The 18,038-nt window shown below is 37.8% G+C and overlaps 2 non-coding genes across 2 annotated transcripts; both read right to left on the bottom strand.

Moving 5' to 3' along the window:
• Positions 1 to 4,366: 4,366 nt before the first annotated feature.
• On the bottom strand, positions 4,367 to 4,475 carry LOC148565331 (small nucleolar RNA R71). The gene has a single exon (XR_015884915.1). It is a non-coding gene; the product is annotated as a small nucleolar RNA R71 (small nucleolar RNA).
• Positions 4,476 to 14,431: 9,956 nt separating this feature from the next.
• Positions 14,432 to 14,539, bottom strand: LOC148565330 (small nucleolar RNA R71). The gene has a single exon (XR_015884032.1). It is a non-coding gene; the product is annotated as a small nucleolar RNA R71 (small nucleolar RNA).
• Positions 14,540 to 18,038: the final 3,499 nt, after the last annotated feature.

Genomic DNA, 18,038 nt, shown 5'->3' with positions numbered 1-18,038 from the left:
TGAACTGCAGGAGCTTCACCTTCAATCAAACTGGATCCGCATGACAATGAGCCATTTTGCATTGGTTAGGAATTTGATTATCAAAAATGTAATTGGCGTTGTAAGCATAGTCCTAACCAAACAAATTGACCATCAATCAAATGTTATCACAATTCAAGATAAATATAAACCGAGAGTATTAACTCCCGGGTCGTCTTCCCTAGAAGTTGCAATGAAATGTACAATTATTGACTATGAGGGAGAGCATGGAAAATTTGGAAAGCAAGAGAGCAAGAGATGTAAATATCAAGAGAGCAAATCATCATGCAAGAATTAAAAGAAAAGCAATTAAAGTAATGGAAATGGAAATTAAATACTAAGAAGGGCTCTTAGTGAGAATTGGAGAATTTAGGATTCCTATCCTAGTTATGGACCACAAACAAGGCAATTATGTGGAATTAATCCCAATTAGTCAATCCTACTTGAGAATTAGTCAAAAGGGCATAATTGATCTCAATCCATAAGTCCTAGTCAACTCACTAATTACTTAGTGAAAAACTAGCGTCAATGGTAACTAAACCAATTAACCATTCTCACACAATGTAGAATGGACATCCGCAACTCAATTCCACCCAAACACCCAATTTCTCAACCAAGAGTATGAAAATTAAACATGCAAGAAATTAGACATCAAAGCAATAAAAGTAAAAGTAATTAAATGCAAGGAACGGAAACTTAAAATGCAAGAAACCTCTTGGCAAGTAATTGAGAGCTAAGGTTACCTATCCTAGACATTGACCACAAACACATGATGATTATGAAGAGATAATCCTACTTAGTCAACCCTACATCGAGGATAAGTCAAATAGGCATAGTTGATTTCAATCCCTAAGTCCTATGTCAACACTAAGGGGTCACATAGATTCAAAGGAGACCAAATCAACTAACTACTCTAATGTATCAAACAAGAATGACATCAATGACTCAACGATCACCAAAGTCACCAATTTCAAGCCAAGAGTGGAGAAAAACTAAGTCAAAACTAAGCCAAGCATTTTATCAAACACTTGGTGTGCATGAAAATAAAATAATATTAAAATGTAATAAAATAAATTCTAAAGCTACCAAAGCAAGAAAATAACAATAACAACTAAAGAAAGCAATAAATGACATGGAAACATAAATTTGTATTAATTAGAATTAAAATAACAAAAGTGTTCATAACATGAGAATTGACATAAAAGAGAAAATAACAAAAAGAGATGAAGAAGATAAAGAAAGAAAGCATAGAAACATAAATGAAACTACATTAAAACAAGAACTAAATACTGAAATTAAAGGAAATTAAACTAAACCTAACCTAATTCTAGAGAGAGGGGGGAGCTTCTCTCTCTAGAAACTAAGAGAAAAGCATATAAAATCTAACCCTAATTGCCCCCCTTCATTCCTCTTCACTTTGGCCTCAAATAGCTTCAGAAATGGGTTGAATTGGGTTCTGAAGGCCCAGAATTTGCCCTCAGTGATTTGCAATTAATGAGCTGACGTAACTCGGGTCACGTGTACGCATGGGTCATGCGTACGCGTCGCTTGCAAATCTTCCTTGTGCGTACGCACGCATACTTGTGTGTAGGCATGGGTACTGGAACTTCCAAAATCCATTTCTTCATGGTTTCTTCCCCTTTTGCATGCTCTTTTCCTCACTTCATCAACCCATACTTGCCTTCGAAACCTGAAATCACTCAACAAATACATCAAGGCATCAAATGGGATTAAAGTGAATTAAAATTGACTAAATTAAGCACAAAAGAGCATGTTTTCACTTTTTAGCACAATTTAGGAAGAAATCTCAAAAGTATGCTATTTAGATGAATAAATGTGGGTTTATGTGATGAAATCCACTCAAATCAAACCAAAATAAATCGTAAAATATGGATTCATCACCGCACTAACCCTGGGGTTCAGATCTGGAGGAGTATTGGCGGCTGCTCAAACCAATGTCAATCACACACAGCCTACCATAGAAGAAATCATTCACAATTGAAGAAGACAGTAAGACCAAAGTTAATCCAGAAGGACAAAGCATCTCCAAGCCTTAACCACCTTCTTATCATAGTTTATACGACGTCTAAGTTCTGAGTACCTTTTTCTCTTCATTTCTTTTATGCAATTAAACAAACATACCTACATCTACTATTCAACTGACTAAGATCTACAAGATAACCATAGCTTACTTCAAACCACAATCCTCGTGGGATCAACCCTAACTCACTCAATTATTACTTGGACGACCCAGTGCACTTGCTTGTTCAGTTGTACGAAGTGTGGGAATTCGTGCACCAAGTTTTTGGCGCCGTTGCGGGAGATTGTTTTAGTTTGGACAATTCATGGATTATCTTGTTCCTTAGATTAAGTATTGTCTTTAATTTTGTTTGAGTCTTTTATTTTTATTTTCTTCTTCTTTATTTTCAAAAAAAAAATAAAAAAAATTTCAAAAATTTTTTTTCTTTTCTTTGTTTAATCTTTGTTTTTTGCTTGAGTCTTTTGTTTGTGTTCTTGGTTGAATTTTCGAATTTCTTTCAGTCTTGTGTCAATCTTTAAGTTTGGTGTCTTCTTGTGTGTTTTCTTTAATTTTTCGAAAATAGTGTGTTTGGTTTTTAAAAAATTTTAAGTTTAGTTTCTTTTGCATGTTCTTGATGTGTTCTTTGAATTCTTTGAGATTTGTTCTTGGTGTTCTTCTTGATCTTCAAAGTGTTCTTATTTTTCTTTTTGTTTTGATCTTAAAAATTTTAAGTTTGGTGCCTTTTTGGTATTTGTCTTCAAATTTTCGAAAACTTAAGGTCCTAGATCTAAAAAATTTTAAGTTTTGTGTCTTTTTGTTGTTTTTCTCTTTCTTCATTAAATTAAAAAAATTCAAAAATAAAAAATATCTTTTCTATCTTTATTTTAATCAATTTTCGAAAATTACATTAAAAATTCAGATTTTAATTTTAAATTATTATCTTATCTTATCTTAGTTTTCAAATTTCAAAAACAAAATCTTTTCAAAATCAAATATTTTCAAAAAAAAAATTATATCTTTTTCAAAATCTTATCTTATCTTTTTATCTTTCTTAAAAATTTCAAAAAAATCTTATCTTATCGTATTTAAATTCAAATTTCAAATTTCAAAATTTAAAATTTAAAAATTCAAAATTCAAATTTCAAAATTCAAAATTGAAAATTCAAATTTCAAATTTCAAATTTTAAATTCAAATCTTTTCAATTTGAAAACTTATTTTTTCTTAACTTCCTTATCTTATCTTTCTTACCTAACTTATCTTATCTTTCCTATCTTATCTTCTTTTAAATTTTAAAATCAAATCTTTTTCAATTTTTTTTTTAATTCTTATCCTATCTTGTTGACTTTTTCAAATATTTTTAAATTCAAATCTTTTCTAATGTTATATCTTATCTTGTTTTCAAATCTTTCTTAATTAGTTACTTGTTTACTCTCTCTTCTTTTTCAAAACTTCCTAACTAATTCTTCTCTCTTTTAATTTTTGAAAACTCTCTTCTTTCTCTCTCTTCTATTTTCGAAAATTTATCATTTAATTTTCAAATTTTTTTAATTTGTTAACTTTTATTTTCGAATTTAATAAATAAATAAAATAAAAACAAAAATTTTTTAATTCTTGTTTCTCTTTTCTACTTCTAATTTTCGAATTCCTACTCTCTCTTTATTCGAATTATTCTTCTTCTCCTTTTTCTATCTTCATTCTTCTTTCCTTTCTTGATCACATCTCACAGGGAGTCCTCTGTTCTTGAACATAGAGCTCCCATCCTCCTCTGTCCTTGATTTCTTCTTTTCAGGTTTATGTCAAGGAACAGGGATAAAGAACCTCTCTTTAATCTTGATCCTGAACCTGAAATAACTTTAAGGAGGAGCTTACAACAAATTAAAGCACAACACTCCGAAAGAAACCTTTCAGAAGATTTTGAACAAGAAACTGAAGACATGGCCGAACATGAAAGAGAAGCAAGAAAGGTTCTTGGTGACTTCACCATGTCTACCTTTGACTTTTATGGCAGAAGCATCTCTGTACCTGCCATTAGAGCTAACAATTTTGAGCTTAAGCCTCAATTAGTCTCTCTTCTGCAATAGAATTGCAAGTTTCATGGACTTCTATTGGAAGATGCACACTAATTCCTGTTAGAATTCTTGCAAATCTGGGACACTGTTAAGACCAATGGAGTGGATTCTGAGGTCTACAGACTTATGCTCTTTCCTTTTGCTGTAAGAGACAAAGCTTAGATATGGTTGGATTCTCAACCAAAAGAGAGCTTAGACTCTTGGAAAAAGCTGGTCAATGCTTTCCTAGCTAAATTCTTTCCTCCTCAAAGGATGAGCAAAATCAGAGTGGAAGTTTAAACCTTCAGACAAAGAAAAGGTGAATTCCTCTATGAAACTTGGGAAAGATACAAGCAATTGATTAGGAGATATCCTCCTAACATGTTCTCAGAATGGTCTATCGTAGGAGTGCTCTATGATGATCTGTCTAAGATGTCCAAAATATCATTAGACAGCTCTGCAGGTAGATCACTCCACTTGAAAAAACACCTCTAAAAGTAAGAGAACTCATTGAGATGGTTGCAAACAACCAATTCATGTACACTTCTGAAAGAAATCCTATGAACAATGGCATCCCTCAGAAGAAAGGAGTTCTTGAAGTTGACACTCTGAATACCATGTTGGCTCAGAATAAAATCTTGACCCAGCAAGTTAATATGATCTCTCAATATTTGACTGGAATGCAAGCTACAGCTGGCAGTACTCAGGAAGCTTCTTCTGAAGTAGAAGCTTATGATCTTGATCTACCCACCATGGAGGATGTGAATTACATGGGAGAACCCTATGGAAATACCTACAATCCTTCATGGAGGAATCATACTAACCTTTCATGGAAGGATCAACAGAAGCCTCAGCAAGGCTTCAATAATAATCAAGGTGGAAGGAACCAGAATAGGTTCAACAATAGGCCACCATTTCCAACTTCTCAAGGGAATATAGAGACTCCTAAATAGAGCCTTTCTGAATTAGTTACTATAGTCTCTAACCTCTCTAAGACCACTCATAGTTTTATAACTAAGACAAGGTCCTCCACCAGAAATTTGGAGGTACAAGTTGGTTAACTGAGCAAGCGGATCCTTGAGACTCCCCTTGACACTCTTTCTAGTAACACTGAGGTGAACCCAAGAGAAGAGTGCAAGGCCATCACCACAGAGGCTGAGGCCAAATCTGGAAAAACTGGGAAGGCATTGAACGCCAGTGAGGAAGATCTCACTAGGCGTTCAATGGCCAAAATGGCTAAAAGCCTGGCACTGAATGCCAGTGAGGAAGCCCTCACTGGGCATTCAACGCCCATCCTGGCAGTAGAGTTGGCGCTGAACGCCAGTCAGGGAACACTGGCTGGACGTTCAATGCCCAAATAGGCAGGAACTCTGGCGCTAAACGCCAGTGAGAAAGCCCTCACTAGGCGTTCAACGCCCAAAATGGTAAGGGAACTGGCATTTAACGCCAGTAAAGGTATACAGCATGGGCGTTCAACGCCCACAGAGCCATCAGAGCTGGCGTTGAACGCCAGTAAAGGCACACCCTCTGAGTGCTCAATACCTACTCAAGAAATCCCTATCCAAGAACTAAAGGAAGCCAAGGCTCATATAGAGACGATAGAGGTTCCTTTGCATGCACTTCTGTAATGCATGAATTCTGATGAATACTCATCCTCTGATGAGGATGAAGATACTAGGGAAGAGCAAGTTGCTCGGTACCTAGGAGCTCTCATGAAGCTAAATCCTAAGCTCTTTGGTAAAAAGCCTTTGGAGGAAGAACCTCCAGTGCTTTCCAAAGAAGTCAAAGCTTTGGTTCAGCAAAAGCTACCTCAGAAGCTTCTAGATCCCAGACGCTTTCTAATCCCTTGCACCATAGGCACCATGACCTTTGAGAAGGCTTTGTGTGGCCTAGGGTCAAGTATAAACCTCATGCCACTCTCTGTAATGGAGTAGCTAGAAATCTTTGAGGCACATGCTGCAAATATCTCACTAGAGATGGCAGACAAGTCAATGAAAAAGCCATATGGCTTAGTAGAGGATGTCTTGGTAACGGTTGAAGACCACTACATCCCTGCAAACTTCATAGTCTTGGATACTGGGGAAGATGAGGATGATTCTATCATCCTTAGAAGACCTTTCCTAGCCACTGCCAATGCTATTATTGATGTAGCTAAGGGAGAACTGGTTCTACAACTAGGGGAGGATCACATCTTGTTCAAGATGCCTCACCCCAACTCTCTCTCTCTAAGAAAAGAAAGATAACGGTGCAACACTTAGTGTTCCAACCATCTCTTTTCAGTGAAGAGCTTTACTAAGCCCCCAAACATCAATTCTAAGTTTGGTGCTGGGCAGCTATTAATAAGCACTGAGAACAAAGGAATTAGGAAGAAAGTACCTAAAGGCAGGAGGGTTCAGATATGGAGGAGTATTGGCGGCTGATCAAACCAGCGTCAATCACATACAGCCTGCCATAGAAGAAATCATTCACAATTGAAGAAGATAGTAAGACCAGAGTTAATCCAGAAGGACAAAGCATCTCCAAGCCTTAGTTACCTTCTTATCATAGTTTATACGACTTCTGAGTTCTGAGTACCCTTTTCTCTTTATTTCTTTTATGCAATTAAACAAACATACCTACATCTCATATTCACCTGACTAAGATCTTCAAGATAACCATATCTTACTTCAAACCACAATCCTCGTGGGATCGACCCTAACTCGCTCAGGTATTACTTGGACGACCCAGTGCACTTGCTGGTTCAGTTGTACGAAGTGTGGAAATTCATGCATCAATGTACAATAAGGACCTTAAATTATAGCTTATATTTTCCTCTTAACTCATTGATCTTGCTTTTGATTCGATTTCATTGATTTGCATCCTTTTGTTGACAAGTAGAAGTCAATTATCTCCGGTAGCTACACCATGAAAATCTGGTGAAACTTATTGGTTATGGCATGGAGGGTAATAATAGACTTCTTGTTTATACATTAATATAATAACTATTAGGGATATTAATACGTAGTCTAGTTAAAGTAAATTGTTAAAAATTAGTTATATGTTATTTCTCTTTCACACCTTATATTAAGACTTTTAAAATGGTTCGAGCACGTGGATTCCACTCGTGTAACTATTTTAAATGGAGTGGGTATTTTATTTTAAAAATAGATATGTGAAAATAAGGCATTCAAGGCTTGATCGTGAAAATAATGTAAGTTTCATAACATGCTGTCTCCCATGTTATGTAAGACTCGCGAAGTAATTAACCGAGTAATTAACGTCAAATAATAATAATTTAATTTCCCAGAATGGGTTCAAAATTTTATAATATTAATTAGAAAATATAAATATAATTTTTGGACTCAGTAGATTTTTTTGAGTCAGAAAATTTATTTTCTGCGAAACACTGAGAAAAAATTGCGAACCGACAGCCGAACCAATTGAACCGGTTTAAGTCTGTTCAGTACTGTGCGAGAAAAATTAAAAACAGCCAAAGACCTTAGAAAAATAATTAAAGTAAAAAACCGGGCCTTAATTTTAAAGATTTGGCCCAAAGTTGGGCCAAATGGGCTAAAAACGCTAACAGGTTGGGCCGGGCCCAAGCCCAACAATATATAAGTACATTAAGTGGCAAACTTAGCCATTTCTACCACACACCAATAGCAGTAACGTGAAATTGAAGAAGAGGAGATGTGAGGGTTTCAAACACTATTCACCATCTTCTTCATTCAACCATAACTTGAGCTACGGTGCTCCGATTCGCATGCCGTCAGCGGCTACGCGAAGCTCTTGCCGACCCCATTACTCATCTAATTTTTGTAGGTAAGATTTCAAATATTCCTCTCTGTTCAGCAGCCCTAAGAATTTTGAGTTTTTTGGGTTTTGTATTAAGTGAAATTTTGTGATTTTGAGTGTTTAGGTACACTCTAGCCCTTGATTGACATTGGTTTTGGCTTCCAAAACTATTGGGTAAGGTGAGTTATTCTTGAACCTTTGTAAATTGGTTTATGGTGAATATTAAGTTTTGATTTATGTGAAATATGTGATATTAGCATGAATATTAGAGCTTGTTTGTGATTATTGATGCTTGTGGAGTTGATTGGTGGCTTGGATTATGGTTGGGAGCTTGTTTGTGCTAAATTGGAGTTTTAGTGCATATAGGAAATCAGCCAAGGTATGGTTTTGGTTTTCTCTATGTAGTATATAATATTCATGGACACTTAGGCTAGTGACCTATAGGATAGGTTGGATTTATATGGTTGTTGATGATAGTTGGTTGAAGTTGTATGCTAAATTGATGTTGTTTTGTTGGGAAATGACGATGTTGAGTTGAGATGTTTGATGATTTGAATGATTGTATGTGGTGGGATATTGATATAAGTATGAATGAAATTGATTATGAGAATTGATAGGAATAAATTGATGGTTGGTAAATGTGTTGGTGGAATAATTGAGCTTAGTGTGATTAAAAAGGTAGATTGTGCTGGAAAGGGAAGTTTGGTATTGATCTAGTTGGATGTGACTTGTGAATTTGGTAAATTTGGGTACATGTGAAAATTGGGTAAAAAGGAAATTTTAGTAAACTTTGTTCGATCATAACTTTTGCCTCGATTTTCAAAATTGATTGAAATTTGATTAGAATTAAAGATCCTTGAAAACCCTTTAAATTGATATAAAGTTTGTGAAAATTAGAATTTTGTAGAGGAAGTTATGATCATTCAAAGTTTGTGTTAAAAATCTGAAATTCTGCTAAGTTGCAAAATTTCATGATTTCTGATATGTGCGAGCGTATACCCTTGTGTTCACGCACATCCTGCCAAAATTTTAACCTGTGCGGATGCACACACCTGTACGCACGGACAGGCAGGAAAATGCGTTCTGTTTGCAGCGCTAGCACAGCTTGTGCGCGCACATATCTAAGGAAGAATTTCAACCTGAGCGGACGCACACGTTGTGAAGGCCAGTCTGTTAGGGGCGCTGGCACAGGTTATGCGAGTGAACAGATTCTGTAAGTTTTGTCACCTGTGTGTACGCACACATTTTAAAATCTCCTGGGCGTGCGCACGCACACACCCCTGTGCGGCTGCACACACCCTAAATTTTACTTGTTTTTCAACTATTCTACCTTCCCAACAAGGTTGTAAGCTTCTATAACACCATTTTAAGACTTTTGGGCCTAGTTTTGAGTATTACAACATGGGATATAACCTAAGGGTTCTAGTAGATGATTTTATGATAAATTAGAAAATGGAGGCCTAGGTTTCTGGCATGCTGAGGATGATTTGACGTTATGTGATGAATGGTTGAGGTATGAGATAAGAATTGAGGAACCATTGAGTTCGGAACTGAGATGTGAATTTACTGTGGTTGAGATGAGTCGAGGACGTTGAATGAGATGATGGATCCATGTATACTGGAAATGTTTTTCTGAAAACTACTGAAGTATTGATTTGTACTAAGATTTGTTGATAAGATATGCGCCTGGCAGGGATGGGGTTGGATCCCGCCTGTCGAGGTAGCGGCGGCGGCGTAAGGGCGGTGGTTCGTCCCACTTACGTTGAGATGTGAGGTCTGTGGCAAGAGTATCCCGCTCGCATCCCTTCGGATAATTAGAGCGTGCAGGCGCCGGTACTTGGACAGTGATCCGAGCACTATATCTCGGGGGTTCCCATATGAGAATTCCAAAGGGCGACATCTCCATGGAGATGTGTCGGGTTGGCAGTTGAACCGACAATGTGATATCACAGCCAATAGGGCAGGCATTCATCATATGCATTTTATATCTGTTTGTATGCTTTGACTACTTGTAATGGCTTGCCTATTTGTATAACATGCCTATTTGCTATTTGAATTATTTGCCTTACATGCCAATACTTGTGATTTACTTGCATTGTATATTATCTATGTTTTCTACTGGGATTGAGGAGGTTCGAAAGGCGGTGGCGATGGGATCGCATGGAGGATAGGATGGTGGAGGCTGTGGGACAGCGGTGTTTGGTTAGAATAGTATTCCCATAAGATAGATTACCCACACAAACAAACAAAGCAGACAAATTAAAGTAGACACTAGTAGATTACAGATATAGCAGGTAGCAAATATAGAAGGTAAGCATAATAATCACATAGGCAAGCCCAATTAATGCACAAGAAATCAAAACATACATATGCATATGATAAATGTTTCCTACTGGCCGTGAGCTCACGTGTCGGTTAAATCACCAGAACCCGACACATTCGGTAGCTAACCCAGATGTGGTCTCTAGGTTGCGTATTCCCAAGAGTAACTTTAATGAAGGATAGTGCCTTTCCACCTTCTCCTGGAGGTTTCACGAAGGAGAGTGCCTTTCCAAATCGAAGGAGTGTGCCTTTCCACCTTGTAACTAGAGAAGAATGTGGGGGAAACAATACGAAGGAGAGTGCCTTTCTACCTTCTCCTCATCCCCATCATGACAAGAGAGGGAATCCTCCGTCTTTAACTTGCCATCCAAAGACATTTTCAAGTTAACACACAAGCGGGATCACGCGCAGACCTTGCCATCTCAACCAGTTCGGCCATACTCCGTTATCGCCAATCTCAACATTCACCCCTCAATTCAGTCACATCACAAGCCAAACCTTACCATTCTCAATTCATTAATCATACATCATCATCAATTCTACGTTTCCCCAACCCTAATTTATCTTTCCAAGCCTTTCTTCACTTCCAAGTAACCTCCCTTTTCATAGTTTAATCTTGTCACTACACTTAAAACTAATCCTTAGGGTCTGAAAGAGTAAAAATAGAGGTTTAGAAGTTCAAAATTATGTTTTAAAACACAAAACTCACTTTGCTGAAAAACAGGGATTTCGCGTTGGCATGGGCCGCGCATACGGCTGGGTGAGTTTTTCCTTGGTCGCGTACGCAAACAATTTGTTCGCGTATGCGAGATGCCCAACCCGAAAGGGTTGGTCGCGTCGCCTGCAGGTGATCGCGTACAAAAGTTCTGCAGAATGGGTAAAAATGCTAAGTGCTGCAGAATTTCAGTTTTGCACACCGAACTTCTGACGGGTATAACTTTCTCGTTTTAAAATATTTTTCATCCATTCTCTAAAAGGCATAAACTTCACGGACCCAATCTTTATATGAAACAAGTTTGAAAGAATTTGGAGGTCCGGAATCCGAGTTATGGTTCGCTAAATTTTAGTAAAAAACCAAGTTTTTACCAAAGATTTCTAAACCTCTATTTCACTAATTTCCTTTATCAAAACCAAAGTTCTACATTTAAACCAACCATGTCTCAATTTGAACCACTTCATTCCATGAATTCTCAAATATACAAACACAATTATCAATTTATTAACATTCATATGTTCACATTAAAAAACCTCGTCCATTAGCATCAAAATCTTCATTCATCAATTCATCTTACCAACACCAACCACACATTAACATCAATGAATCATTAATCTAACCATACCTCATCATTTTAACATACATTGACAACTAAAATCATTAAACATGCTCCAAACATATATTCAACTTATCCTATAGTCATCTAGCCTAAGTTTTCACAATACCGTACATATTATATACGAGAAACCAAAACCATACCTTGGCCGATTTCTTGTAAAACCCGAAACGTCACAATTGACCACCGTTCCACAAAATCCAAGGCTCTAAACCTCTCAAAACAGAAAATTCAGCTACCAAGTCTAAAACTCAAGCTTCCAACTCGATGAATTTGCCACTAATATATATATAATTCAACCTAATACCATATAAACAACATTAAATCAATATAGGATCTGCCATATACAAAATTTCACGATAGTTAAAGACTTCTCACCTTACCAACGGAAAATTGGGACAAGACCTAGCAAGTCCACGAAGCTAATTTGGTCTTAAACACCAAAATTACACAATTTCTCAACACTAAGCCCAAATAATTTTGAAATTAGGGGAGAGAAAATTGAAACCGAAAAGTAGATTTCATACCTAATTAAGTATTGAGCTTTGTAGAGCTCAACGTTGCGGTCACGTGACCGCAAACGGTGCGTCGATCAGAGCTCCGGATTGAAAGTTAAGTGAATTTGAAATTGGATTAAGGGTTTTGGTGTTTTTGGCTTCTCCTCATGCAAGGTTCAGCATTCTTCTTTGCTTTGGGAAGAAGAAGAGCTGATGCTCTTCATATATAAGGGGTTGGATTGGGCCTTGGGCCCATTATGGGTCCAGTTTGCTCGATTCGGTCTGTTTGGTTCAATTTTGGACCAAATTCTTTAAAATTAGTGTCAAAATTCTTGTTTTAATTAGCTCTACCTCACTAAATTATAAAATTCTATTTGCTAGTGATGAGCGGATAATTTATATGCTTTTTGGCATTATTTTTACATAGTTTTTAGTATAATTTAGATAGTTTTTAGTATATTTTTATTAGTTTTTAATAAAAAGTCACATTTCTGGACTTTACTATGAGTTTGTGTGTTTTTCAGTGATTTCAGGTATTTTCTGGCTGAAATTGAGGGACTTGAGCAAAAATCAGATTCAGAGGTTGAAGAAGGACTGCAGATGCTGTTGGATTCTGACCTTCCTGCACTCAAAGTGGATTTTCTGGAGCTACAGAACTTCAAATGGTGCGCTCTCAATTGTGTTGGAAAGTAGACATCCAGGGCTTTCTAGCAATATATAATAGTCCATACTTTGTCCGAGTTTAGATGACGCAAACTGGCGTTCAACGCCAGTTCCATGCTGCATTCTGGAGTTAAACGCCAGAAACAGGTTACAAACTGGCGTTCAACTCGAAGAGAAGTCTCTACACGTGTAAAGCTCAATGCTCAGCCCAAGCACGCGCCATGTGGGCCCCAGAAGTGGATTTCTGCATCAATTACTCATTTCTGTAAACCCTAGTAACTAGTTTAGTATAAGTAGGACTTTTTACTATTGTATTTACATCTTCGGATCATCTTTGATCCGTTTTATGCTATCTTAGACCTTTATGGGGGCTGGCCACTCGGCCATGCCTGGACCTTGCTCTTATGTATTTTCAACGGTAGAGTTTCTACACACCATAGATTAAGGTGTGGAGCTCTGCTGTTCCTCATGAATTAATACAAAGTACTATCATTTTTCTATTCAATTCAAGCTTATTCCGATTCTAAGATATTCATTCGCACTTCAATATGAATGAGATGATCGTGACAGTCATCATCATTCCCAACCTATGAATGCGTGCCTGACAACCACTTCCGTTCTACCTTAGATTGAATGAATATCTCTGGGATTCCTTAATCAGAGTCTTCGTGGTATAAGTTAGAATCGATGGACGGCCATTCTTGAGATCCGGAAAGTCTAAACCTTGTCTGTGGTACTCCGAGTAGGATCTGGGAAGGGATGGCTGCGAAGAGCTTCAAACTCGCGAGTGCTGGGCGTAGTGACAGACGCAAAAGGATCAATGGATCCTATTCCAGTATGATCGAGAACCGACAGATGATTAGCAATGCAGTGACAGCACATTAGACCATTTTCACTGAGAGGACAGGATGTAGCCATTGACAACGGTGATGCCTAACATACAGCTTGCCATAGAAAGGAGTATGAATGATTGGATGAAGACAATAGGAAAGCAGAGGTTCAGGAAGAACAAGTATATTCATACGCTTATCTAAAAATCTCACCAATGAATTACATAAGTATCTATTTCTTTAATTTACGTTTTATTTATATTTTAATTTACGTTTTAATTTACGCTTTATCTCTATCTCTGTGTTCAAATTTCTTTTCTTCTTCTACTCACATAAAGGAATCTCTATACTGTGACATAGAGGATTCCTCTTCTTTTCTGTTTTCTTCTTTTTCATATGAGCAAGAACAAGGATAAGAACATTCTTGTTGAAGCTGATCCTGAATCTGAAAAGACTCTGAAGAGGAAGCTAAGGGAAGCTAAAGCACAACTCTCTAGAGAAAATCTGACAGAAATTTTTGAAAAAGAAGGAGGCATGGCCAAAAATAATAACAATGCAAGGAAGATGCTTGGTGACTTTACTGCACCTAATTCCAATTTACATGGAAGAAGCATCTCAATCCCTGTCATTGGAGCAAACAATTTTGAGCTGAAACCTCAACTAGTTTTTCTGATGCAACAGAATTGCAAGTTTTATGGACTTCCATCCGAAGATCCCTTTCAGTTCTTAACTGAATTCTTGCAGATCTGTGATACTGTTAAGACCAATGGGGTTGATCCCGAGGTCTACAGGCTTATGCTTTTCCCATTTACTGTAAGAGACAGAGCTAGAATATGGTTGGACTCTCAACCTAAAGACAGCCTGAACTCTTGGGATATGCTGGTCACGACTTTCTTAGCCAAGTTCTTTCCTCCTCAAAAGCTTAGCAAGCTTAGAGTGGATGTCCAAACCTTCAGACAGAAGGAAGGTGAATCCCTCTATGAAGCTTGGGAGAGATATAAGAAACTGACCAAAAAGTGTCCTTCTGACATGCTTTCAGAATGGACCATCCTGGATATATTCTATGATGGTCTGTCTGAATTATCAAAGATGTCATTGGACCATTGATAAACCACTATTTTATGGTTTTGTTGTGTTTAATTATGTGGTTTTATCATGATCCTTACCCACTTATTTATTAAATTAGCATGCATTTATATTTCCTTCCTGAATTTATTACATGTTTGAAAACTGCTTCCTAGAGACTTTAATCATGTATTCTTAATTCTCCTTTATTCCATTCGATGTCGTGATCTGTGTGTTGAGTGTTTCAGGCTTTATAGGGCATGAATGAGTTGGAGATTAGAGTGGAAGCTAGCAAAAATGGAAGGAACACAAGAAATTGAGGAGATGACCAGCGAGAGGTGACGCGGCCGCAGGGACGACGCGACCGCGCCGAAGAGAGCAAATTGCAGTGACGCGGGCGCATGGATGACGCGCCCTCGTGGTAAAGCGAAACGCGAATGACGCGTCCGTATGAGCGACGCGATCGCGTGACTTGCGCGATCTGCATAATTTGCAGAATCACTGAGGGCAATACCGGGCCATATTTTGACCCAGTTTTTGGCCCAGAACAGTAGACTAGAGCCAGAGAACATGCAGAAACCCGGCACAACATTCATTCTACACAGTTTTAGTTTTTAGATCTAGTTTTATTCCTCCTCTAGGTTTTCTCTCTAGACATTCATAGTTTTAGAATTTTAATTTCTACTTGCTCTTTGCATTGGAACACTGAGAAGAGTTATTACCCCATCAAGACTCCGTTATTCTAGTTCGTTTTCTTCACTGGGTACTATTCTTCCATGTTCTTTGCTTTGTTCAATTTTGCCATTGGAATATTTTTATGATTATTTAATACAAGAATTATTTCTTTTATTTTAATTCATTTTAATTTCTAATAATCATGTCTTCTTTTAATTTCCTTTCGTATGTTATGGATTTATTATTTACGATGAGTGAGTAGTCCCTCACTTGATGGGGAGTTGATTGAAAGGAACTCTTGAGTTGGAAGGATTGAAAGAGAAATTGTAATTGGGTTAACTGTTGGATTGCTCTCTAGTCACTAATACCAATCCCTTTGAACTAAGTGGGTTGCAACTCGTGAACAGAAGTAACATTCCAACTTGTTTGACTTTTCTTTACCTGGTAAAGGATAACTAAACAGAACAACCATTAACTATTAATTAATCTTGAAAGCATTCCAACAATAATAGAGATTCCAGCTAATCAACTTCCAGTCAAGGCTTTTATTTATATTAATTAATTTCATCAATTTTAATTTCCTGTTTATTCAACTCACTTCTTTGAAAATCTCTGATTAATAAAATAGCACACTTTCCTGCAACTTGTTGGGAGACGACCTGGGACTCAAACTCCCAGTATTTTTCATTTTAATTCTCTGTGACACCTTTCTAAATTGATGAGCGGATTTTTGGCAAGTTAAGAACTATATTTGCAACGTGAATATTTTAACAATTTTTAATTTACCAATTTCTGCACCCCATCAATTTTTGGCGCCGTTGCCGGGGAGTTGCAATAGAGTGCTAAAGTGATTAATTAGAATTTATTTATTTGTATTTTATTTTATTTTGCTACTCTGAGCTGCATGTTTCTTTCGTCAAATGACGCGTTCACTTCCTGATCCGCGCTTGCTAATATTCGATCCTGAAATTGAAAGGACTATTTCACGAATAAGGCGAGATCACCGTCGATTAGTCCGCTCTGAGGGCGGATCTGAAAGTGAACTTGAGGAAGAAACCAGCCCCCGTTCTACTGATTCGGTTGTTTTACGTGCAGAAGACATGGCAGCTAGGAGAGTTACCATCCAGGAGGAAGGAGCTCCTGATTTTACGATGCAACCGTTTCAAGCGCATCATCCAGCGGTAGCTACAGATTTTGAAATAAAGACCGCACTGCTAAATTTGATGCCCAAGTTTCATGGCCTACCTGCTCAAGAGCCTATCAAGCACCTGAGAGATTTCCAGGCAGCCTGTTCTACTGTCAGGCGAGACGGTACAGATGAAACTTCGATTCTGCTGAAAGCTTTTCCATTTTCTCTTGAGGGAAAAGCAAGGGAGTGGTACTACACTCAACCTCTAGCAAATGTATCCAACTGGGATACACTCAGAAAAGAGTTTTTGGAGAAATTCTTTCCATCTGAAGTTACTGATAAGCTGAGGAAAGACATTTCCACAATTGTTCAGGATGAGAATGAGACTCTCTTTGAATACTGGGAGTGCTTCAATAATCTTCTGGAAGCATGCCCCCACCACATGATTGACAAGATAGTATTACTTAGCTATATCACACAGGGCATGAGGCCCCAAGATAAGACCACATTGGAAAGTGCTAGCAATGGGTCTATGAAGAAGTACAAGACCACTGATGAGGCTTGGTAATTGATCAGCAACTTGGCTGAATCTACTAGGAACCACAGACAGAAGCAAGGCCGTTCAAAAGCCATTGCAGAAGTATCCTCTAGCAGAGAGACTGCTGCTCTAACTCAGAGTATCTGTGAAATGACCAACTTGCTGAAGCAAATGCAATTGAATCAACAACAAGTTCAGCAAGCTCAACCTCCTTTGCCACAGCAAAACTAATAATTAGTTTCGCAGAGAATTTACGGAATCTGTGCTGATTATAACCATTACACTGATGAATGCCCACATCTCCAACAAGAAGACAACATGGTGGCATCCACTCATAACTTCTATGACCGCTTCAACCAAAGGTACAATCAAAGTGGAAATAATAACCATGGATGGCAGGATAATTCTAACCAGAATTGGAGAGACAACAATAACAGAGGAGGCAGAGATAATCAGGGAAATCAGAGGTGGAATAATAACAACAACATGCAGCAGAATCAACCTTACAGAGCACCTCACCTGAGGCAAAACCAAGGACCACAGAACAATCAACAGCAGATCTCTCAATTTACTCATTCCTCTTTATCTCCTAATGAAGAGTTACTACAATCTTTTGAGCGAAGACAACAGACCATGGAAAATAACATCATGAATAGTATTAATACCAGTCTGAATGGTCTGACCTCTACTTTGCAAGCTCTTATCTCACAGATTGGATCAACGCAAAATTCCAGTAACCAACCTTCAAGCTCCACTGGAATCCCCTCTCAACCATTACCCAATCCAAAGGGAGGCATTAATGCCGTCACCCTAAGGTCTGAAACCACATTGTAGGAGAGGAATCAGGAGGAACCAAACCCACCAGAACACACCTCAGCTGAAGAGGTAGTAGAAATAGAAGATGTTGAAGAGGAAGAGGACATACAAGACATCGCTGAAGAAGAAGGAGCTCAACCACAGGAGGAAGCACCCAGAGGCGCAGACACTACAGAACACACTACCCCTATTCCATTTCCACAAATTGCAAGGAAGCCCAGGAAGCAGCTGGAACCCGACCCCAAAATGGTAGAAATATTCAAAAAGGTTGAGGTAACTGTTCCTCTTTTTGATGTTATTCAACAGGTACC

Source organism: Arachis ipaensis, chromosome B5, assembly GCF_059453495.1.
Source record: "Arachis ipaensis isolate K30076 ecotype BB chromosome B5, ASM5945349v1, whole genome shotgun sequence".
Lineage (NCBI taxonomy): Eukaryota > Viridiplantae > Streptophyta > Magnoliopsida > Fabales > Fabaceae > Arachis > Arachis ipaensis.
Note: the sequence above shows the minus strand (reverse complement) of the source record. Positions and strands in the feature narration are given on the sequence as shown.